The 25020-nt window shown below is 36.6% G+C and overlaps 1 protein-coding gene across 4 annotated transcripts in view; it reads right to left on the bottom strand.

The window, feature by feature from the left end:
* MCTP1 (multiple C2 and transmembrane domain containing 1) overlaps positions 1-25020 on the bottom strand; it is a 591691-nt gene that overhangs the window by 250012 nt on the left and 316659 nt on the right. The gene's annotated exons all lie outside the window — the stretch shown is intronic.

The following is a 25020-nucleotide window of genomic DNA, read 5'->3' as shown; positions in this document are numbered from 1 at the left end:
AATCTGATATTTCTCTTGATATCATCTGGTCAACTATAAAAAGATGTTGAATAATCTTTGCTGATTTAAATAGTTTTAAAAGCATATATATGTTGCTAAAATTTTATACTAGTCTAATGGGCTTAGGAAAAGATGCGTGTTAAAGTGGGCTTCATTTCATCCTTGGTCCCATATTTTTTCTTGCTCAGAAGTTTCAATTTTAGAATGTTAGGAAGGGGTGGAGGTCTCAGAGAAAGACATCAGGAGAAAGGCAAACACATGTTTAATAAGTGAACTGGATTCTTTGTATTATCCCTTGACACCTCCTAAACTCCCTATGATGATAAAGAAAATCAGAGTTGATTCCCAGGCAAGATGGCCAAATAGGAACAGCTCCAGTCTGCAGCTTCCAGTGAGACCAATGCAGAAGGCGGGTGATTTCTGCATTTCCAACTGAGGTACCTGGTACATCTCATTGGGACTGGTTGGACAGTGGGTGCAGCCTACGGAGGGTGAGCAGAAGCAGGGTGGGGCATCATCGCCTCACCCAGGAAGTGCAAGGGTTTGGTGAACTCCTTCCCCTAGCCAAGGAAAGCTGTGAGGGACCATGCCTTGAGGGACTGTGCTATCTGGCCCAGATACTATTCTTTTCCCATGGTCTTCACAACCCACAGACCAGGAAATTCCCTTGGGTGCCTATGCTACAACGCCTCTGGTTTCAAGTGCAAAACTGGGCAGCCATTTGGGCAGACCGAGCTAGCTATAGGAGTTTTTTTTTTCATACCCCAGTGGCACCTGGAATGCCAGTGAGACAGAACTGTTCACTCCCCTGGTAAGGGGGCTAAAGCCGGTTGCCGAGTGGTCTTGCTCAATGGATCCCACCCACATAAGAGAAAAAAACAACCCCACCGAAAAGTGGTCAAAGGATATGAACAGACACTTTTCAAAAGAAGACATTGATGTGGCCAACGAACATACGAAAAAAAGCTCATCATCACTGGTCATTAGAGAAATGTAATGCAAATTAAAACCCCAATGAGATACTACCTCACGACCGTTAGAATGGCAATCATTAAAAAGTCAGGAAACAACAGATGCTGAAGAGGATGTGGAGAAATAAGAATGCTTTTACACTGTTGGTGGGAGTGTAAATTAGTTCAATCATTGTGGAAGACTGTGTGGCGATTCCTCAAGAATCTAGAACTAGAAATAGCATTTGATCCAGCAATCCTATTGCTGGGTATATACCCTAAGGATTATAAATCTTTCTACTATAAAGACACAGGCACATGTATGTTTACTGTGGCACTCTTCACAGTAGCAAAGACTTGGAACCAACCCAAATGTCCGTCAATGATAGACTGGATAAAGAAAATGTGGCAGATATACACCATGGAATACTATGCAGTCATAAAAAAGAATGAGTTCATGTCCTTTGCAGAGACATGTGTGAAGCTGGAAACTATCATTCTCAGCAAATTAACACAGGAAGAGAAAACCAAATAGCGCATGTTCTCACTCATAAGTGGGAGTTGAACAATGAGAAAACATATGGGCACAGGGAGGGGAACAAAACACACTGGGGGCTGTTGGGGGGTGGGGGACAAGGGGAGGGATAGCATTAGGAGAAATACCTAATGGAGATGACAGGTTGATGGATGCAGCAAACCACCATGGCAGATGTATCCCTATGTAACAAATCTGCACGTTCTGCACGTGTATCCCAGAGCTTAAAGTATAATTTAAAGAAAGAAAGAAAATCAGAGTTGTCAAGTAAGTTGTTCACGGATACAAAGCTGGCAAGAGATGGAGTTAGGATTCCAACCAAGGCTATTTGACTGTAATGCCTGCACTATTTCTACTACACCTACAAAAAGGAAGGGCCCTCACATATGTACATATATATTATACCATTTCTCATCTTTGTGTGAAGCTGATGAATGAGACCAATCTCAACCTACAGAGCCTCTGCTGCTGTTAAAGATTCCTGGAGAAGGTAACTTAGTGATGTCCTTAAGTAAATCATTCCAGTGTGTAACAATCTTCACCATAAGAACATAATTCTTTATGAAAGGCCTGACTCCTTTGTGATAAAGTTCAACTGCATTCTTCTTCTTTAGTCTACATTGAAGCTACAATTAATTACTATAGTCTGTATAATTTAAAGAAAAAGGTGAGAATTGTCTATTCACCTCCTTAGCTCACTTTTTGATGTGATTTTTTTTCTTGCTAATTTGTTTGTGTTCATTGTAGATTCTGAATATTAGTCCTTTGACAGACGTATGAATTGTGAAGATTTTCTCCCACTCTGTGGGTTGACAATTCTCAAAAGAGATATACAAATTATCAACAAACATATGAAAAAATGGTCAACGTCACTAATAATCAGGGAAATGCAAATCAAAACCACAATGCAGTACCACCTTACTTCTGCGTGAATGGCTATAATAATAATAATAAAAAAGAAATAGATGTTGGTGTGGACGTGGTAAAAAGGGAACACTTCTATACTGCTGGTGGGAATGTAAACTAGTACAACCACTATGGAAAACGGTGTGGAGATTCCTTAAAGAACTACAAGTAGAACTACCATTTAATCCAACAATCCCACTACTGGGTATCTACCCACAGGAAAAGATGTTATTATACAAAAAAGATACTTGCACATGCATGTTTAAGGCAACACAATTTGCTATTGCAGAAATGTGGAACCAATCCAAATGCCCATCAATCAACAAGTGGATATATATATCCATATATATATATACCCATATATATACATATATATACCCATATATATACCCATATATATACACATATATACCCATATATATATACATATATATACCCATATATATACATATATACCCATAATATACATATATATACCCATATATATACATATATATACCCATATATACATACATATATATACCCATATATATACATATATATATACCCATATATATACATATATATACCCATATATATGCATACCCATATATATATATACACCCATATATATATGTGTGTGTATATATACCCATATGCATATATATATATATGTGTGTGTGTGTGTGTGTGTGTGTGTGTGTGTGTGAGATGGAATAGTACTCAGCCATAAAAAGGAATGAATTAATGGCATTTGCAGCAACCTGGATGGGATTAGAGACTATTATTCTAGTGAAGTAACTCAGGAATGGAAAACCAAACATTGTATGTTCTCACTTATAAGTGGAAGCTAAGCTATGAGGATGCAAAGGCATAAGAATGACACAATGAACTTTGGGGACTCATGAGAAAAGGTGGGAAGAGGGTAAGGGATAAAAGACTACACACTGGGTACAGTGTACACTGCTTGGATGATGGGTGCATCAAAATCTCACAAATCATCACTAAATAACTTACTCATGTAACCAAATACCACTGTTCCCCAAAAACCTATGGAAATAAAAAAGAAATATATATATAATAAATCTTTAAGCTTGAAAAAAATAAGAAAAATGTGAGGTGGGCTCTGAAAACTGGTGAAAGCTGACTCTCTGCTTCCAAGTTGGTACCTTGCTGCTGTGTCCTCACATGGCAAAAGGTGAAAGGACAAAAAGGCCTAGCTAGTTCCCTTGAGCCCTTTTATAAGGGTGCTAATCCCATTCATGAGGGCAGAATGCTTGTGACTCAAACATCTTCTAAAGGCTCTATCTCTTAAAACTATCACGCTAGGTCTTAGGTTCCAACATATGAATTTTGATGGGGAGGAAAACATACAGTCAAACTATAGCACTATCCATTCACTGATGGACATTTAGATTGCTTCCATATCTTGGCTACTGTGAATAATGCTGCAATGAACATGGGAGTGCAGATATCGTTACTAGATCCTGATTTCATTTTCTCTGGATAAATACTCAGAAATGAGATTGCCAGGTAATATTATAATTCTATTTTTTTTTGAGAAACCTCCATACTGTTTTCCTTAATGGCTACACCAATTTAGATTCCCATTAACAGTGAACAAGAGTCATATTTTCTCCAGATCCTGTCCAACACTTGTTTCCTTTTTTTAACAGCCACCCTAACAGGTGTGATTTGATACCTCAGTGTGGTTTTCATTTGCATTTCCCTGATCATTACTGATGTTGAGGACCTTTTCTTATGCTTCTTGGCTATTTGTATGTCTCCTTTGGAAAAATCTCTATTTTGGTCCTTTGCCAATTTTTTTTCTTGGTAATGGAGTTATTTGTTTCTCTGTTACTGAGTTGTAGTAGTTCCTTATATAGTTCAGATATTAGCTCCTTATTAGAGGTATGTTTGCAAATATTTTCTCCCCTTCCATAGATTGCTTTTTTATTTTGTTGATTGTTTCCTTTGCTATACAAAAGCTTTTCAGTTTGATGTATTCCCAGGTACCTATCTTTGCTTTTGTTGCCTGTGCTTTTGGCATCATATCCCAAATCATTGCCAAGACCAATGTCAAGGAGCATTTTCTCTATCTTTCCTTCTGGTAGTTTTTCATTTTCAGGTCTTACATTTAAGTCTTCAATATATTTTGAATTGATATTTTTATATGGTATAAGGGTCAAATTTCATTCTGCACTACTGGCATCTTTGTCAAAAATTAATTGACTACATATGATGGATTTATTTCTGGGCTCTGTATTCTGCTCTGTTGGCCTATGTGTCTGCATTTATGCTAGCATCATACTGGTTATACTGTTGTCTTTGATTTTTAGCTTCATATCACTGTGATCAAAAAAGATACTTGATATGATTTTAATCTTCCTATACTTCTTAAAATTTGTTTTGTGGCCGAACATATGATCTAACTGGAGGATATTTTGTGTGTGCTTGAGAATGATGTGCTGCTGAACAGATTATTCCATATGTGACTCTTAGGTTCATTGGGTCTAGAGTGTAGTTTAAGATTGATGTTTCCTTACTGATTTTCTGTCTAGATGATCTGTTCATTGCTAAGAGTAGAGCATTGAAGTCCCCTACTATTATTGTATTGCAGTCTGCCTCTCCCTTCAGATTCATTAATATTTGCCCTATATTTGTAGGTGCTCCAATTTTGGGTACATATATATTTACAATTGTTATGTCCTCTTAATGAACTGACACCTTTATCATTATATAATTATCATCTTTCTTTTACAGTTTTAAAGTTCAAACCAATGGCAAAGAAGTTAAAAACTTTGAAAAAAAATAACACGAATGTTTAACTAAAATAACCAATGCAGAGAAGTGCTTAAAGGAGCTGATGGAGCTGAAAGCCAAGTTTCGAGAACTACGTGAAGAATACAGAAGCCTCAGTAGCCGACGCGATCAACTGGAAGAAAGGATAAAAACAAATGGAAGAACATTCCATGCTCATGGGTAGGAAGAATCAATATCATGAAAATGGCCATACTGCCCAAGGTAATTTATAGATTCAATGCCATCCCCATCAAGCTACCAATGACTTTCTTCACAGAATTGGAAAAAAACTACATTAAAGTTCATATGGAACCAAAAAAGAGCCTGCATCGCCAAGTCAATTCTAAGCCAAAAGAACAAAGCTGGAGGCATCACGCTACCTGACTTCAAACTATACTACAAGGCTACAGTAACCAAAACAGCATGGTACTGGTACCAAAACAGAGACATAGATCAATGGAACAGAACAACAGAACAGAGCCCTCAGAAATAATGCCACATATCTACAACTATCTGATCTCTGACAAACCTGACAAAAACAAGCAATGGGGAAAGGATTCCCTATTTAATAAGCGGTGCTGGGAAAACTGGCTAGCCATATGTAGAAAGCTGAAACTGGATCCCTTCCTTACACCTTATACAAAAATTAATTCAAGATGGATTGAAGACTTACATGTTAGACCTAAAACCATAAAAACCCTAGAAGAAAACCTAGGCAATACCATTCAGGACAGAGGCATGGGCAAGGACTTCATGTCTAAAACATCAAAAGCAATGGCAACAAAAGCCAAAATTGACAAATGGGATCTAATTAAACTAAAGAGCTTCTGCACAGCAAAAGAAACTACCATCAGAGTAAACAGGCACCCTACAAAATGGGAGAAAATTTTCGCAACCTACTCATCTGACAAAGGGCTAATATCCAGAATCTACAATGAACTCAAACAAATTTACAAGAAAAAAACAACCCCATCAAAAAGTGGGCAGAGGACATGAACAGACACTTCTCAAAAGAAGACATTTATGCAGCCAAAAAACACATGAAAAAATGCTCATCATCACTGGCCATCAGAGAAATGCAAATCAAAACCACAATGAGATACCATCTCACACCAGGTAGAATGGCGATCACTAAAAAGTCCGGAAAAGGCCAGGCGTGGTGGCTCACACTTGTAATCCCAGCACTTTGGGAGGCTGAGGCGGGTGGATCACGAGGTCAGGAGATTGAGACCACGGTGAAACCCCGTCTCTACTAAAAGTACAAAAAAAATTAGCCGGACGTGGTGGCGGGCGCCTGTAGTCCCTTCTACTCAGAGAGGCTGAGGCAGGAGAATGGGGTGAACCTGGGAGGCGGAGCTTGCAGTGAGCCGAGATTGCGCCACTGCACTCCAGCCTGGGTGACAGAGCGAGACTCTGTTTCAAAAAAAAAAAAAAAAAGTCAGGAAAAAACAGGGGCTGGAGAGGACGTGGAGAAATAGGAACACTTTTACACTGTTGGTGGGACTGTAAACTAGTTCAAACATTGTGGAAGTCAGTGTGGCGATTCCTCAGGGATCTAGAACTAGAAATACCATTTGACCCAGCCATCCCATTACTGGGTATATACCCAAAGGACTATAAATCATGCTGCTATAAAGACACATGCACACGTATGTTTATTGCGGCACTATTCACAATAGCAAAGACTTGGAACCAAACCAAATGTCCAACAACGATAGACTGGATTAAGAAAATGTGGCACATATATACCATGGAATACTATGCAGCCATAAAAAATGATGAGTTCATGTGCTTTGTAGGGACATGGATGAAACTGGAAACCATCATTCTCAGTAAACTATCACAAGGACAAAAAACCAAACACCTCATGTTCTCACTCATAGGTGGGAATTGAACAATGAGAACACATGGACACAGGAGGGGGAACATCACACTCCGGGGACTGTTGTGGGGTGGTGGTAGGGGAGAGGGACAGCATTAGGAGATATACCTAATGCTAAATGACGAGTTAATGGGTGCAGCACACCAACATGGCACATGGATACATGTGTAACAAACCTGCACATTGTGCGCATGTACCCTAAAACTTAAAGTATAATAATAATAATAAAAAGAAAAAAAAGTTGAAAAAAAATAAAGTTTGTCTTGTCTGATATAAGTACAGATACGCTTGCTCTCTTTTGGTTTCCATTTAAATAGAATATCTTTTTTTATACCATTACTTTCAATCTATATGTTTCCTTAAAGGTGAAGTAAGTCTCTTCTAGGTGTTATATAGTTGAGTCTTTCTCTTTTAATCCATTCAGCCACTCTGTCTTTTGATTGGATAATTTAATCCATTTATATTAAATGTGATTATTGATAGGTAAGACCTTATTATTGCCATTTTATTAACTGTTTTTTAGTTGTTTTGTAAATCCTTTGCTATAGTTATTTTTAATAATTTTGTCTTTGAACTTTCATAATAAATTTAAAAATGATTATGCACCACCATTATAGTATTAGAATAATAAGTATTAGTCAAATTCTGGATTTGACTATATTCTTATCTTTGCCAGTGAGTTTTATGCTCTCATATGTTTGGCTAAGAAGCATCCTTTCATTTCTGCTTGAATAACTCTCTCGATCATTTCTTGTAGTCCAGGTTTAGGTGATGAACTTGCTCAGCTTCTGTTTGTCTGAGAAAGTCTGTATCTCTCCTTCATTTCTGAAGGAAAGACTTTCTGGGTAAAGTATACTTGGATGCCATTTTTTTTCTTTCTGCTGGAATCATCTGGTGCTAGAGTGGGCCTGGAGCCTAGGTCTGTGGGGAAGTCAGATGTCCACTTCACTCTCTTTTCCCTACAGGAGAGCTCTGAGCAGAGGAGATCTCTCTAGTCCTCATACTGTTCTGGTTTGGAAAATGATTCAGGTAGAGTGAAACTGTCCTTGCAGCCCTTTACTGTGCCTTTTCCCATTCTGTACCCCACTAGTGTGGTATAACCTTTCACCTGGAATCCAGAGCTCAGGGAAATATTTGTGTATGTGGATGGTTGTTTTTATCAGTCTTTCTGTGACTGGACAAGGGGGGTAATCTCCTATTCTGCCATCTTGCTGACGTTACTCTTCTTAGTCTCAATAAGTATTTGTTAAATAAGTAAATGAATAAGTGAATCTGTGTACAGAGTACTATCAAATATATCCTTGCTATTTGATAAATTCATGCACATTTGTTTCCCTTCCAAAATTCATGTTGAAACTAATCCCTAATGTAACAGTGTTAAGAGGCAGTGATTTGGAAGTGATTAGGCCATGAGGACTCTATCATGAATAGAATAATGCCTTATAAAAGGATTTGAGGGGATGTTTTCCCCTTCTGTCTCTTCCACCACGTGAGGACACAATGTTTTTTCCTTTCCAGAGGACCCAGCAACAAGGCAATATCTTTGAAGCAGAGATCAGGCCCTTACTGGACACCAAACCTGCCGGTGCTTTGATCTTGGACTTCCAGCTTCCAGAACTATGAGAAATCTATAACTGTGTATTTATAGATTACTCAGTCTCAAGTGTTTTGTTATACCAGCACAAACAGATCAAACAATCCTCATGCTGACTTGAGTTGGAAAAAGCATATATTATTAATATCAATCTATATTGCAGGTGAGGAACAATCTGTGATTTTATGTGACTTGCCTAAAATATCATAACAATTAAGCTAATAAGTGACAAGAATGGAGGGCATATTTAGACTTTCAGACCCCAAGCCCAATGTTTCTTCTATTCAGCAATTTAGGAAACCCAGACACCCATATTTTTCTTTAAAACAGTGGCATATAACTACTGTGTAAAAGTATTAAGCAATTGTTTCAATACTACATATAATACCACTACTGACAAGTATTTATTCTGGTCTATAAAGCTCTCATACTTTTGTTTAATCACCACTATCTCAGTGAGTCTACTATTGCCTCCATTTTATAGATGAGAAAACCAAGAAAGGTTAATAACTTGCTCCAAGTCATACAGTTAATAAGGATGTGGCTGGCTGGACGCAGTGGCTCACGCCTGTAATCCCAACACTTTGGGAAGCCGAGGCAGGCAGATCACAAGGTCAGGAGATCAAGACCATCCTGGCTAACATGGTGAAACCTCGTCTCTACTAAAAATACAAAAAATTAGCCAGGCTTGGTGGCAGGCACCTGTAGTCCCAGCAACTCGGGAGGCTGAGGCAGGAGAATGGCGTGAACCTGGGAGACGGAGGTTTCAGTGAGCCGAGATTGTGCCACTGTGCTCCAGCCTGGGTAACAGAGTGAGACTCTGTCTCAAAAGAACAAAAACAAAACATAGTGTATATGTGCCACATTTTCTTAATCCAGTCTATCATTGTTGGACATTTGGGTTGGTTCCAAGTCTTTGCTATTGTGAATAGTGCCACAATAAACATACGTGTGCATATGTCTTTATAGCAGCATGATTTATAATCCTTTGGGTATATACCCAGTAATGGGATGGCTGGGTCAAATGGTATTTCTAGTTCGAGATCCCTGAGGAATCGCCACACTGACTTCCACAATGGTTGAACTAGTTTACAGTCCCACCAACAGTGCAAAAGTGTTCCTATTTCTCCACATCCTCTCCAGCACCTGTTGTTTCCTGACTTTTGAATGATGGCCATTCTAACTGGTGTGAGATGGTATCTCATTGTGGTTTTGATTTGCATTTCTCTGATGGCCAGTGATGATGAGCATTTTTTCATATGTCTTTTGGCTGCATAAATGTCTTGTTTTGAGAAGTGTCTGTTCATATCCTTCACCCACATTTTGATGGGGTTTTTTGTTTTTTTCTTGTAAATTTGTTTGAGTCATGGACACAGGAAGGGGAACATCACACTCCAGGGACTGTTGTGGGGTGGGGGGATGGGGGAGGGAGAGCATTAGGAGATATACCTAATGCTAAATGACGAGTTAATGGGTGCAGCACACCAACATGGCACATGTATACATATGTAACAAACCTGCACATTATGCACATGTGCCCTAAAACTTACAGTATAAAAATAATAAAATTAAAAAAAAAAACCAAGGATGTGGCAGGGCCCAGACTCAATCTCAAATCTGAGGGCTAGTTCAGCTAGTGCTTTTTCTTGCACACGATCACAAAGCCTTCTGCCATTTCAAAGTGTTGTTACAATGATCTATTTCTTTGTTCCCCTCAAAACTAGGAATAATGCTTTTACAAAAAATGCAGTCACACAAAATCTGGCCTTATTGGGTTTCTCTGCAGTTATTGGTAGTATACAATGTCAACTTCATTTAGTTTAGCTATTATATAAAAATGCTGATACAACTTTTAGTAATTTAGCACAGAGGCCTATACACTCAGATGTTAATCTTTTTGAGAAGCATTTTGCTTCTTGTTCCCTCCCAGAAACATTTTTCTCAACTACCGTGTAGGTTAAGTGTCAAAATGCCCTGAAGGTTGGGTAGAGATGGTTCCTAGAATCCTGCTGGGTGGTCTGGGGGTCTTGATGGTGTCACTTCCATTATAAAAGGGAACTTAGATCACTATAGCTAACATTTATTGAACACTTATTATGTCAGCTACCACATACCACTTAACAAGCCAATGTGATGAGTTCTATTGTTATCTTGAGTTCACAGCTGAAGAAACTGCAGCATGAAATCAGGGAGTAAATTCCCCAAAGTCATACAACTAGGCTGCTGGAACCTGAACTTAACTGCTACACTAGGCGATCTCCAAACACAACACCTCTCATGCTGGGTGTCATATCCATGATGACATTGGAAATATCCAATGGCTTGAAGAAGTAAAATGTCAGCTAACAAGAGTAGATCGAAGAGTTAAGTTAACATTCAAGGACAGATTTTTCAGTCTGCAATAGACACAAAGATGTTCGAGACTGGTGTCAGAGAGAGACAGAGGCTGCTTGTTAGGATCTCTGAAAACATATTATGATGGTACAATATTTTATAAATGTGTGGTCTTGGTCACAGGGTGACCTGGTTTAAAGGTGGTAAATATGCCAGCAAATTTCATTAGCACAGGAAAAACAGATCCAGGTGAACAACTCATGGTAGTTCGTCATCTAATTTTCTCTGCTTTGTTTTGACTTCATAGAATAAAATTTGCTACATTTCTCTTTCCAACCATCACTTAGTGGCTTTTAGGTACTGTTATTAAAATTTCATAATTTTAATAGCCAAGTATTAAAAAGAAATTTCTAATCATTTTCAAATTCTTAACTTAGGGGACTTTTAGTGATTGAGAGTCCTTAATAGTTGAAGACCCTCAGCTTGTTGTGATTCCAACATGGGTAACTGGAGACATTGTTCTTTTAATTAGGGTCAGTGAAAGATTTTTAACTAATGCACTAATCTATGTTTGAAAGTGTTTTTACCAATTATATTTTAGCAAGATATTATCTGATGACATTAATAGCTATTATTTATTTTTTAAAGGAGTTATATGGTCAAGTATATTTGGAAAATACTGGTTTAGAAGAAAATTAAATAGATTCCTTTTCTCTGGCCTTAAAATAAATGAACGTTCACTATGACTTTCCAAGAAGGAGGCTTGACGGGCATCACTTAGTAGGTTTTTTTGACTATGAGGCCTACTTTTCTTGAGTGCATCTTTCAGGACCAACAATCCTTGGATCTCTCTTTGGGAAATGTTACTTCCTTATATTTCATTATAGGGAAATTACACATGTTTTCAAGATTATATTATTATTGACTTTACAGTGGATTTAAGTAATTTTATTGTAATAGAACTCCCAGGAAATCCAAGTCACTAATATGTGGTATGTGGTTAATCTTCAATAAACATACTATACAAAAAAGATTTAGTTTGTTGGTTCAAAAGACTCAAAAAAATCAGTAGCTTCATATGCCAGTGCTGTTTTGTTGCAATATTGCAGAAAACCACAAGATGGCAATAGTACTTATCAAATTATAGAGAGGCCTGTGGTTCTGCTATTGAAACCAAAGGTTAGGGCTAAGCCTTCAGGGCACACTTTGAAGTTCCCAGGCATTTTCTGGCAGCATATGCTTTGTTGTTATTATGTGGACCATTACTTTCATTGAAATACTTTTTATGCCGATAAATGAAATGAAAACAAGTCAAAGAATATGAAAGATGAATCTAGAAAGTATTCGCCCTACAGTAAAATTCAGATTTTATTGTTATTAATGTTATATTCAAGAGCAACCTTTCACATATTCATTTTGTCAGGTAGCCTTAACTTCAGAATTTGTTTATAAAAACATTATTTTGTAATTATAAATTCCACGGTCTAAAAGTTCTAGAGTATCCTAGACCTAGGGAATATCAATTTTTTCTAAATGCTGGGATAAAATTCCTTTAAAAAGAAGAATTAGACGGTTTCTGTAATGTTTACTCATGTAGCAAAGGAATACATGTTCTTAATGCTATATTTATTTATTTTTTACAAGGCAGGATGCTGATGGACACTTCAACATTTTGTGTAATATTTAAAGCCTTTTATGTTATTTAAGACAACACAACTAAACGTGGTCTGAATGTGTCCATTTTTATGTAGCAATAAACACAGCACACACAAGATGGCAGCCTATCTTCCCTTAAACTAGTATTAAAGATATTTAAAATGTAAACAGCTGTCTATTAATGATACTCTTGCTTTTCATTCTCAGAATAAATAAGACTCCTGGTTAACAAGTTTAAATCAATCTCATTCCAAACCTAGTACTTAATGAAACAGAAACAGCTACTCACGTTTCGGGAAATCTACAACTACTCAATAATGCTAAGTCTTCATCAAAAACAATGCCAAATTGCAATTCAGTATCAGAAGAAGGAGGAGGAGGAATAAGAAAAAAGACAAAAGAAAAAAAGCAGTGAACATATATATTGTGGGGACAGTTAAAATTTAAGCTGGATCTTTCTGAAGATAACTGATCTTCCTACAAATATTTAAAGCTAGCTACCTGTGCTGTCCAGTTGTAACAGAGGGTATCCTTGTAGAATAAGGTCCTTCACATTTGAGAGGCTGTAAAAATAGTGACATTCAAAACATCAATGATTTAAAAATCTTCAAAAAGGGTACCTTATAGATGTGTTAAAATAATTTCCATAAGCTATTCTATTCCCTCATTTTTTGTTGGAGACTTGTTATGCCCTAGGATGGAAATATTTCATAATGCTAAATAACTAAATATATTAAAATTTAAATGCAAGAGGTTTATAATCACAGGTGGCTTCATATAATAAAATAAAAGTAACCAACATTTTTTCCATAATGAACATGAATATTCCAATGAATTTAAAATTTCTGGTTAATGAAGTTACCATGATACAGCACATAGATTAATTTAAAATAATAGTATGGTAAAGTGTAGCATAGGATGGCACTAGGTAAATTTATTTCCTGAACAGTAGTAGAAGGCAGTTCAGGTAACCTTTAGGCTTAGTTTTCTCTCCTAAATGCAGAGTTGAAGACATGAAAGAAGAAATTATTCATGTTGTATCTCAAATACAACATGAATAATTTGGGATACATACATATGGATGTATTTGGGATATACTTATTCATATAACTTATTCAAATTCCCTTTCATATCTGACATAAACAGCAGGTGGTATCTAAATGCAATTTTCTGATAACTTCTGGAAGTTTAGGTAAACTAAAATACGGATTGCTTTAATTTTGAATGTAAGTTGTATATTACTTGGTGACATTGAGCAACTACAACAACTATCCTAGATGTCACTTTTTCCAAAGGGCCTTACTCCTATCTCCTCCAGGAATTCGCTCTATGACTGGCAATTGATGCAATGACTTAGTAGATACAATATATAGTACTATTAATTTTTTTTTACTGAAAGGAAACTATTTTTCCTAGGAATTCTGCTGAAATATGCTACCATGTTTATATAGCCATCCTAACAAAAAATCAAATCTAAAAAATTAAACATTTTTTTAAAAGAATTTTAACTTTCCTATTTAAAAAATCAGAATATTTTTAAAAATGGACCCTAAAGTATTATGCCTCTTCAGTCCTTTTTTTTTTCTTGGCTATCCCAATACTTTTCTGAAATTGTTTCCTTGAGTGTCACCAATAACTTTTAAAAATTCATCAATTTCAATGGGCTTTTCTTCGTTTTCAGCCCTTTTCATCTGTGGGTCACACTGGGTATTATTAATTGCAATGACTCTGGGATTTTCTTCTTATTTGGATTCTGTAGTCCCAGTACTCCTATAGCCAAAGAGTTAGTTGTGTCTATTGTCTACATGTCTACAAGCACTATGATCTTAGAAAAGTCACTTAGGCTCTGTTGTATACAGTTTTGTATCCGTAAAATGAGGGGATTTCCCAAATTTCTCTGAGGGTCTCTGGTAAGACCTCACTTGCATGTCTTTGACGGAGAATAAGCCATTCCACATAAATGAATTTTCCAGGAAACTAAAAATTACCACATAGAACACCAAAACCTGTTTTATTAATATACTTAAAGGAACTATTTCTAAAATTTATTACATTTTTCTCCCTTTTAGGTAAATAATGAATGCAATTTTTAAAAAATGGGGCAGAGCATCATTTGTTAAGTGTGTCTGGGAAATTATCATCAAGGTTCTAGCAAGATAAAGTTAAATATGTAGAAAACTAGTGAAACTTGAGTAGATGTGTTTTAATTTCTGAATTCCCAAACTAATTATTGCTAAAGGTCAATAATCACAGAGACATTTCCCACTAATGGATGCTTCTATAATCTGTTTATTCTATATATGCACTTCTTTTGCTTTATACCTTTCAATTCAGAGTTGTTATAAATTCAATAATGGTATTATTTCCATTGCTAAATATGCCAAGGAACAAAATGTGTTTCTTAAAATAAAACAAGTTAAAAGTGATGTGAGGTCGAAGGAGACTTGAGTACCAAAATCACTGCACAGAGAGCCATCTGCCAATCAGAAGCACCTGCCTTGGATTTTATGTAGGTTAAAAATAAACTTCTATTACATTTGAGCCATTAAATATTTTGAGGTCCATTTATAATCACAGTTCATTCTACTCTAACAAATTCCTAAGTCCTGTGGATTCTAATTATTAAATTTCCATTTGCAACAAACCTAACCCACCAGTTTAGCCTAGCCCAACTGACATCTGTTCTTAAGACCTTTGTTCAATTGGTAAAGTATCTCTTGAAATGATCTCTGCCACCATTGCCCCATCATTCCTTATCTAGATTATTTAGAGCCTTCTGCTTGGTCTCTCTGCCTTCCTTCAAACCCGTCCTCTAAGTCCTAATGGAATTCTCTCCATCATACACAAATCAGGCCATTTTATTCCTCTTGGACTACATTTCACTCCATATTCTGCACCCACAAGCACTGCTGTGGGGAACCCAGGCCCCAGAACTCTGGCTCAGCGTCGGTATTCAAAGCTTCTCATTGTTCAGGAGGTTTTGCACAAACACGAGTAAATTTTTATCATCTTACACTCTTACCATGGATACTATGGATCCTAATTTGTCTTCTGTGGCAGGTTGAACCCTTAACAGCCATTTTCCCCCTTTCCCTTCACTATCACTGAATAGAGCCTCTGTGAGTTTTAGCAGAATGCCTGGTCCTCCCATCAGAGAATCCCATCTTATTCTCCAAGCAACAGGTGTGGCCATGTAACCATGTCCTTCCTGGTAGGATGTAAGAATAAGTGACCTATGCAACTTCTGGGTCTTATGGTGAAAATGGAGCAGTTGCTTTAGACAAGAGATGGAAACCACACAGTGATGAGAGCAGAACCATTTTATCAGCTCTAGATCTTTCTGGGGTTCATGTGGAAGAAAATATAATTTTAAAAATTATCAGAAAAGTTGGGTCTCTTGTTACCAGAAGCTTAGCTTGTACCCTAAATCATTCTAATTAAGAAACAACTTTTCAAATAGATTTTCCTTCTAGAAAAGCATGTTTCTTAATTAGAATGATTCATATGACTTCATAGAGCCAATCAATTTTGTGTGAGTCCATTCAATTCAGTTTAATAAGACTATGGGGGATGAAGCAGCTTTTCCCATAGCCTGGCCATTCTTGGGCAAGGGGGTTTCTCATTTACAGAACTGAAAGACAAAGTCCACTAAATGGAAAAAAAAAAAACAACCACTGGGTTGAGGAGGGAGAGAACTTTCTTGAATATCTACTGTGTGCCTTGTGCTTTTAATACAATATTTTATTTAGTTATAACTCTAGCCCTGTGAGTTGGGTTAAACTAGCACATAGGAGGCATCTAATAAATGTTTGTCAAGCAAATGAATAAATTAGTATTCTCAGTATTTTACAGATGAGTAAACTGGTTCAGAAAGATTAGGCTGCTTGACCTGGTTACCTAACTTGTAAGCAGTGGCAGCTCTAGAATCCATTACAAGAGCTATTTGATTCTAGATTCCAAATTTACTTCATAACACTGTGATGCCTAACCATCGTAATCTTTTCCAATCAACCGACTTGTCTCATCTACCTCAACCTATTATTTTTGGGCTCAGCCCTTCCATAATCTATCTCCTGGTTCCCCCATGAGAGACAAGATTCTATACTAGGGAAGCCATGGATCTCAATCAATTTGGCAATTATTAATTCTGTACCATTAGCATAACAGAGTATTAGTTACACCTGCTCAGTGAATTTGACGGGGAAGATGAGTTATTTAGTGTCTTTTGTCTCCATTAGACCAAAAATAGTATGAAGACAGAGACCACTTTTGCATCCCAGAACCTGCCGCAAAGCAGGTACTCAAGTGCTCAATAAATATTTGTTGGCTTGTATGAATGACATACATTACTGTTAATATATTACCTTTGCTAAGCTAGGCACTTATTCAGAAGCCTAAAACTGGGTTTCTTTCTGCAACAAATAAAATTGCTTAATGGTGCTCTATAGAAAAGTATAATTAAAAAGTATGAGATTGTTTACTATATTTCTGAGGGGATGAAAAGGCTCACGACCACTCCATCTGTAACAGAGATGATTTAGTGTGGTACAGGGTAGTTCAGGGTTCGACCTCCAAGTTAGAAAGCCTGGGTTCCAATCTCTGCTCCTGCACTTACAAGCTGTGTGGACTTGCACAAGTAGAAGATGCACGTAGAAATGGAGACGATTATAGAACCTCCTTAAGGTCATTGTGAGGGTTTAATTACATAATACATATCAAGTACTTAGCACAGTTCCTCCCACAAAATAGACATTCAATAACTATTAGCAATTTTTCTTCATCTTACTCAACATGAAGACAAAGTAATATAATTACTTAACAATCTGAAAACTTGACTCAATATAATTAAATTTAAATAAAGAACTACAAACATATTTAAATGGGTATCGAATCTCTGATTTTGTATGTGGAATGGTTTATTTCAATTGAGATAACAGTTACTAATTGTCTATTTTTTCTAATCATTTAAGAATACATAAATAGAATAAGCACAGTGTCTCACACCGTAATCCAATGCTTTAGGAGGCCACGGCGGGAGAATTTCTTCAGGCCAGGAGTTTGAGACCAGCCTGGGCAACACCAGTAAAACCCTGTATCTACAAAATTTTTTAAAAAAATTAGCTGGGCATGGTGATATGCCTGTAGTCCCAGTTACTTGGGAGACTGACACAGGAGGACTGTTTGAGTCTAGGAGTTGGTGGCTGCAGTGAGCTTTCATTGTGCCACTGTACTCCAGCCTGAGCAACAGAGCAACACCCTATCCCTAAAAAATAATAACACATAAGTATACAGCAAAAAGTAGTAATTATTATTTTCAGAGGATTCATTGGCTTTGTTAAGTCAAGGGAAAAAGCCTATAATTAATTACAAATATTATATAAGTAAACCTAAGTATCAAAAAAGTGCCATTAAAATAACCAGATCCCATAGAATATATGCATGAAAAAAATGATTATGACCCTAAAACAAAACAAAAAAATCACCTTATCAACTAAAACCATAAGTAATAACAATACAAATAGTTGCATTACTTTTGTAGATTAATTACTATCATTAACTGGACTAATTTCAAGCAATTATATTACAATGTGATTAAAATACATCACAAATGACCATGGTAATGAAATAATACATTTCTTAGACTATTCATATATTCAATTTGAGAAAAAAGGCAAGTCAATTGTCTCCTATTTGTCTCCATACTTCTAGTCTTCCTTATTTCAATTCATTCTCCAAAATCTTACGATTGTTTTTCTGTTATTCCCTTGCTTTCAATTCTTCATTTCTTTCTCACTGATTTTAGAATGAATCAGGGAAGGTGTCCAAGCAGCAGTGAAGCTTGAATAAATACTGAAAGAAGACTGGCCATGGTGGGGTAGGACACTCAAGACACAGTGAAGCAGTGAAGCTTGAATAAATACTGAAAGAAGACTGGCCATGGTGGGGTAGGACACTCAAGACACAGGGAAAGAGGTGAAGAGGGGCACAGCATGTGTTATGGACTGAATGTTTATACCCCCGCAACTCCTTGCCAAATTCGTATGCTGAAACACTAGCCTTCAATGTGATGGTATTTGGAAGTAAAGACTTCAGGAAGCAATTAGGTTTGGATAAGGTCATGAGGACGGTGCCCTCCTGATGGGATTAGTGCCCTTATAAGACAAAGAAGAGACATGGGAGTATAGCCAAGAATGCTACTGCTTGGCAATATGAGCTATAGCTTCCTGCCTCCTTTAAAATTAGGAGTGGTCAATTGGCTGCATTCTGGTCAATCGAATATAAGTGCAAACGGTAATGTGTGCCAATTTTAAGTCTGGCCTATAAAAATCCTCCCATGTGGGACTCTTACTCTACTCTGTCGACCACAGGCTTTGAGGACCAAAAGGGAGATAGTAACACTAGATAGAAAAAAAACACTAGGGGCCCATGATGACTGTGCGGAGCAGAACTAGAGCCCCACCCTCCAACACGGACACATATTAAACCATGATAAGAGCAAGAAAAACAGCTTTTCTTGGGTTAAATCATTGATATATCGGGTTTATCTGTTTAGTTATATATCTTAACAAACACAAAACTTAAACCAAAACAAATTATGATTATATTGTTTGGTGCTAATAATAAGGAAAATATAAGATTTAAAGCCCTTAAAGAAAGGACTTCACTGATATTTAGTTTTAAAAAATACCTTAAAAATTCAGTTTGTGAAATATCAAGTGATCAACAGTTTACTCCAATAATGATGCTTTATAAGAATTAATACTAAATATATAGTTTTAGGAACTTTTAATAAAATTACCCTTAGCATTTTATTGGAATTTAGTGACATTTAAAACAGTATTCCCAGACATATTTTAGATAAATCATTTATATTCTTTTAATTGTTTTCCCCCTACTTTAACAACAGCAGCAAAGCAAAACAAAGTCATATTATGCAAATGACTCATCTTCCCACTTGCCAATGCCTTCCCTTCACAACTAAGTGATGAATGAATAATCTTATAGAAACAAAAAGTCTTCGCATTGGAAGAGACTTTGTCCAGTCTTTCATTAATATAAAAATTCTAGTTACAAACTCAGTAACATATGACACATGATCACATAGATGGAATGTAGAGGCAGCTTGAATGCTTCCAGCACAGCACTGGAATTCAATGAAATATTGAATTTCCTTTTGAAAGTCAGTATTTGTTGAAAACATATGTGATATGGTATATTTTGATTTTGGACAAGTATGTCATAAAATGTATGTTTAAAGAGCTAATCTTCCTCATCTGAATCTTTAGAGCTTTAAGGAAATGGCTAGTCCTTATTTCGTAGACACCCTTTCCAAGCATGTGTAGTCCTAAAGACATTGTCACTGGCACGATTCTATATCTGAGGTCATTAAAAAAAAGATACAATAAGCTGATCGTCTTATCCATGTTCTTCAATGAGAGAAGTTTTAAAGGGTATGCTTCTGCAGATGAGCAACTAAAAGTTTTTTTCATTTTAAAATACAGGTTTAAAGGAAATGATTACAGTTGCCACCATCTCCCTGATTATTAATTAAAGGCTTTTCTTCAATTATCATATTATTCGATATAGTCAATGGTTATATAAGTTTTATAAGTAAAAAAGATAAGCAAAGCAAAATGTTAACACCTACCATGTAACTAAAATACTCGAAGAACAATGAAAAAAAAACCTTCACCCCTTATGCTAAAAACAGTTAATAAGTGTTTAATGTGACAAGTGACTTCAAAACTTGCAATTATCCTGCTAAAGCATGGCGTCACTGATAGAGACAAAGACGGCAGATATAGTATAGTGGTAGGTGGTGTGGGTCCCTGTTCTTATCTTCAACACAGTATTCCCTTCAACTCTCTGGCAGGGTGTGGGAAAAGTCCGAGGTTTCCACTGGAAGTTTAATAAAAGATGTAGAACCAATCTAAGTTATACTCTTCCCAAGGGACACACTCTTTCGTGCCTTCTGTCTTTTCTGTTAAACTTGCTACTTTTCCAATGCCATTAACATCCTATTACTTTGTTAAGGAAGACAGGGCTCTTGCATATTACAAGATTTGTGCTAGTTCACAGAGTGAATACATTCTCCTGCTAGTATAATTTTCCTTTCCTGAAATACACTCACACATTCAACAATATTTACTGGATGTCAACATGTGTTAGGTGCTGCGGATTCGGCAGTGCATAAAACAACATCTCTGCTCTCAAGGAGTCTCCATTCTAGCGGAGGAAGACAGGCAGCGAGCCAATAAATGAGCATACAATGTGCTGTGTGGTGATCAGAGCATGGAACAACAGAAAGTTGGGTAAAGGCGTGGTGGTCACAGGGCTTGCTATTTTGGATGAGGTATAGAGAGAAAGCCTCACCTATAAGGACACATTGGAAAAGGGACTTGAAGCAATGAAGGAGCTTTCCAGGCAGAGAAAGCAGCAAGTGCAGAGGCCCTGAAGAATTCTAACATTGCTGGAGCTAGTGGCCTAGAAAGTGAATGAAAGGAGATGAAATCAGAGCTGAGTGGGGCAACTGATCATGAGGGGCTCTGCAGGCCCTTAGAAAGGGTTTGGGGTTTTTCTTTAAGCAAATTAAAATAAGACAGCAAATGAATAATCAGGAAAAAATGTTTTAAGATTGCCTTGTCTGATGTCAAGTTATCATTCTTTGATCAGGGGAATATACCTATAACTGAAAAACAGAATGTACTCAAAGGTCCAATTATAAAAGGGCAGGTACATTGTTTTCTTAAGTTACTCAAAGTAATTACTAAGTTTTAAGACTAGCTGGCCTGAAATATTTTGACAAATTTAACCTAAAGGTTAATGATACATACAAAATGAGTATGGATTTTTACATTTCTTATCTTTATGTCTACACTATATCCTTTAAAATTTAGATTTTAAGTTATATACAATATAATCAAATATAAAATATTTCCAGAATCTATTCTGACTCCTGTCAATGTCAATGTTATCTTGTTTATCTTGGTACTGATACAATAACATCAAATGAAATTTGGCAACATTCAGCACTAAAATATATTTAAGGCAATGAATGACACACTTATGGTGTATCGAGCACATAATGAAATAGCCATTATTTCAAGCTGGTGGTAAATGTCTTTCCTGCTGTGGTAGGCAGAATTCTAAAATGTACCCCTAAGATTTCTTATACTGACTGAATATGATGAAATTTCATTCATGTCTATGATTATGCTACTTATATGGCAAAAGGGATTTTGCTTTAATTAAGGTTACTAATAAGTTGACTTTGAGTTCATCAAAAGAAAGATGGTCACGCACTGTAATCCCAGCACTTTGGGAGGCCAAGGTGTTCAGATCACCTGAAGTCAGGAGTTCAAGACCAGCCTGGCCAACACAGCAAAACTCTGTATTTACTAAAAATACAAAAATTAACCGGGCATGGTGGTGCATGCCTGTAGTCCCAGCTACTCAGGAGGCTGAAGTGGGAGAATTGCATGAACCTGGGAGGAAGAGGCTGCAGTGAGCCAAGATTGTGCCACTGTACTCTACCTGGGGGACACAGCGCAACTTCATCAAAAAAAAAAAAAAAAAAAAGATGGTCAGGGTGGACGTAATTTTATCCCATTTTCCTTAAGGGCAGAGAGTTTTCGCTACTTGATAGCATAAACAAAAGTCAGATTTGAAGAATAAGGGGGATTTAACACGCTACTGCTGTCTTGAAGATGAAGGGGGACACATGTAAAGGACCTTGGACTGTCCCCTAGAAGGTGAAAGCAACTCCTGGCTGGCAGATAGCAAGAAAACAGACTCATAGCCACAAGAAATTGAATTCTGCCAATACCAGGAATGTGCTTGGACAGATACGCTGAGCTCCAGGTGAGAGCTCAGCCTAGCTGACACCTTAATTTTGGTCTTGTAATACTTAAGCAGAGAACCTAACTATACCATGCACAGATTTCTCACCTACCTAAACTGTGAGCTATTAAATGGGTGTTGTTTTAAGCTTGCGGAAATTAGTTACAAAGCAATAGAAAATTAATAACTTACCTTGAAGACTATATTTATGGTGTAGTTAGAGGAATAAAAAAGAAGCTGGAAGTCTTTTATTAGGTGTAACTAAGTTTTCTTTCTTATAAATGGTATCAGTCTATTGGCTAGAGGCCTAAGCAGCTATAACAAACAGATCCAAAAAATATAGTGGCTTGGTCAGGCATGGTGGCTCACGCCTGTAATCCTAACACTTTGGGAGGCCGAGGCAAGATGATCTCTTGAGCTTAGAAGTTCACGACCAGCCTGGGTGACACACTGAGATCCTATCTTTATCTGTCTATCTATCTATCTAACTTTCTATCTATCTGTCTGTCTGTCTGTCTATCTATCGGTTTCAACTAGAAAGTAATTCATTTCTTTTTTGCAAACCATACATGGCTGGGTATCCCAATGCAATAGAACAATTACATGCTTTTCAATTTATGCCTTCTGACCTGTAGTCCTTGTAAGGATGGCTGATAAATGTCAGCCATAGCTGAGCCACCTTGTGGCCATCTAAAACAGGAGAGCTCTATGATGGAAGAAGGGGCAAATGGATATTTTTGGACAACTGGCAGTCTCTAACAATCCAGCAGTGCTCAGGACATTTTGTACTGCATTATGAATATTGAATTGCTCAAATTGTTATGACTTTATTCCATGGAAGTGAGTCAAATATCTGCTTCATCAGCACTCCCCCACATTAGTCCTAAATCTATTTTTAGACTCTAGATCTAGAGCAAAAATGAGTAATTCCTCTTCTATGAAGCAATCTTCTAAATATTTGAATCAGATGTCAGTATCCTTCATGTTTCCAGACTTATTACTCTCCCATCTGTCTCCCATTCTTCTCTATTAACCATCCCTCAGTACCTTAAATGCTCTGGACTAATTTTTGCTTGTTAAGACATTTTTTAAAATATGGCCATTATCAAGAACACACTCCTCATTGAAAGGCTCTTGGCTAGGAATTTGAGTTGGCAAAGAAAACAAAGGAGTATTTAAGGTAAAGAACTGAATCAGCTTCTGTTTGCAGGAACAAATGAACATGGTATACTTTTAGGAAATCTATGAAAACCACACTGGCTGAAGCGGAAAATTTGTTTTGGGGATTAATGAGAGATAAAACTATTCAATAGTGCATATGAACTCAGTTAACAGAGTCTTGAATGCCAGACTGATAAAATTTGATGTTATAATAATAACATAAAAAGGAGGCAATGTAGGTGATGAGTTGAAATCTACAATTTAAACTACAAATACCTTCTTTTAAGCATGGATGACAAAAAAGTAAAACAATGGACACATGACCTTAGAAAATAATCATCTTTTAAAGCTGATAGACGGCTTTTCTTCTCTCATAAGGTTATAGCCTTAAGTACAAATACATTGTCATGATATGCAAAACTTTAAGTATGAATACACTTTATATTTAATATAAAGGTAAATCACCTAAGAACACATTAGATAAGTATTCAACAAAATAATATGAATATTAAGTATACAATATTTGACATTTTCTTTACTCAAAAAGAGAGCACTTGCTAATAAACTTCATAGAAGATGATTAAATCATATACCAATGTCCTTTTACATCCAATTTAGTATGAGTTCTGATGTAAATAAAATATCAAAGGCCTTTTAAATACTATGCAAAAATGTATGCAAATGTGTGATAAAACTAATTAAAATCTCTCAGTGGTAGCATTATTCTCTCCTTATAAATCTCCAAGTACTTCCAGCATCAGGGAGCAAGTACTCGAGAAAAGATTTTGACCATGGTGATTTTACAGAAGCCATCATCTTCAGAAATGGTGAGAACCTGTGATAACAGGCACCAGAAAACTTCATGAGTGATAAATGCCCCCACGTACTTTCTCTGGAGACAGGTCAGTAAGATAATTTAATTGTTAATATGTTATATTGAAATCACTCAGTGCTGTTAATAATTGAATACAAACGCTACCTTAATTGGGACAAATGATTTGAAGCCCCAGTCATTCACTATTTAAATTTTCATTTTGCTTGAAATAAGATCTATTTTTTATTTTCTCTTCCATTTAAATTTTTACACCTACGATGTCTATTTGGAAGTGCAGTATAGCGATCAAAGTCCTTGTCGAAAGAACTGGTAACAGCACTGCCACCATTAAATTATCACAGATCTATGAATACTGCCAGTTCTGAAGATTTTTACTTAAAAAACGGATTCCAAACCCAAGTCCTACTCTCTAATTTCTCAACGATTTGTGATTATGACAAAGTTACTTCATACATTCTATTTACTTAACTCTTAAAATATGTGAAGTGGGCCTGGCTTTTATATACCAGGCCTCTTGGCTAGAATAAAATTTTAAAAGTCTGAAAA

The sequence above is a fragment of the Hylobates moloch genome, unplaced genomic scaffold, assembly GCF_009828535.3.
Source record: "Hylobates moloch isolate HMO894 unplaced genomic scaffold, HMol_V3 SCAFFOLD_6, whole genome shotgun sequence".
NCBI lineage: Eukaryota > Metazoa > Chordata > Mammalia > Primates > Hylobatidae > Hylobates > Hylobates moloch.
Note: the sequence above shows the minus strand (reverse complement) of the source record. Positions and strands in the feature narration are given on the sequence as shown.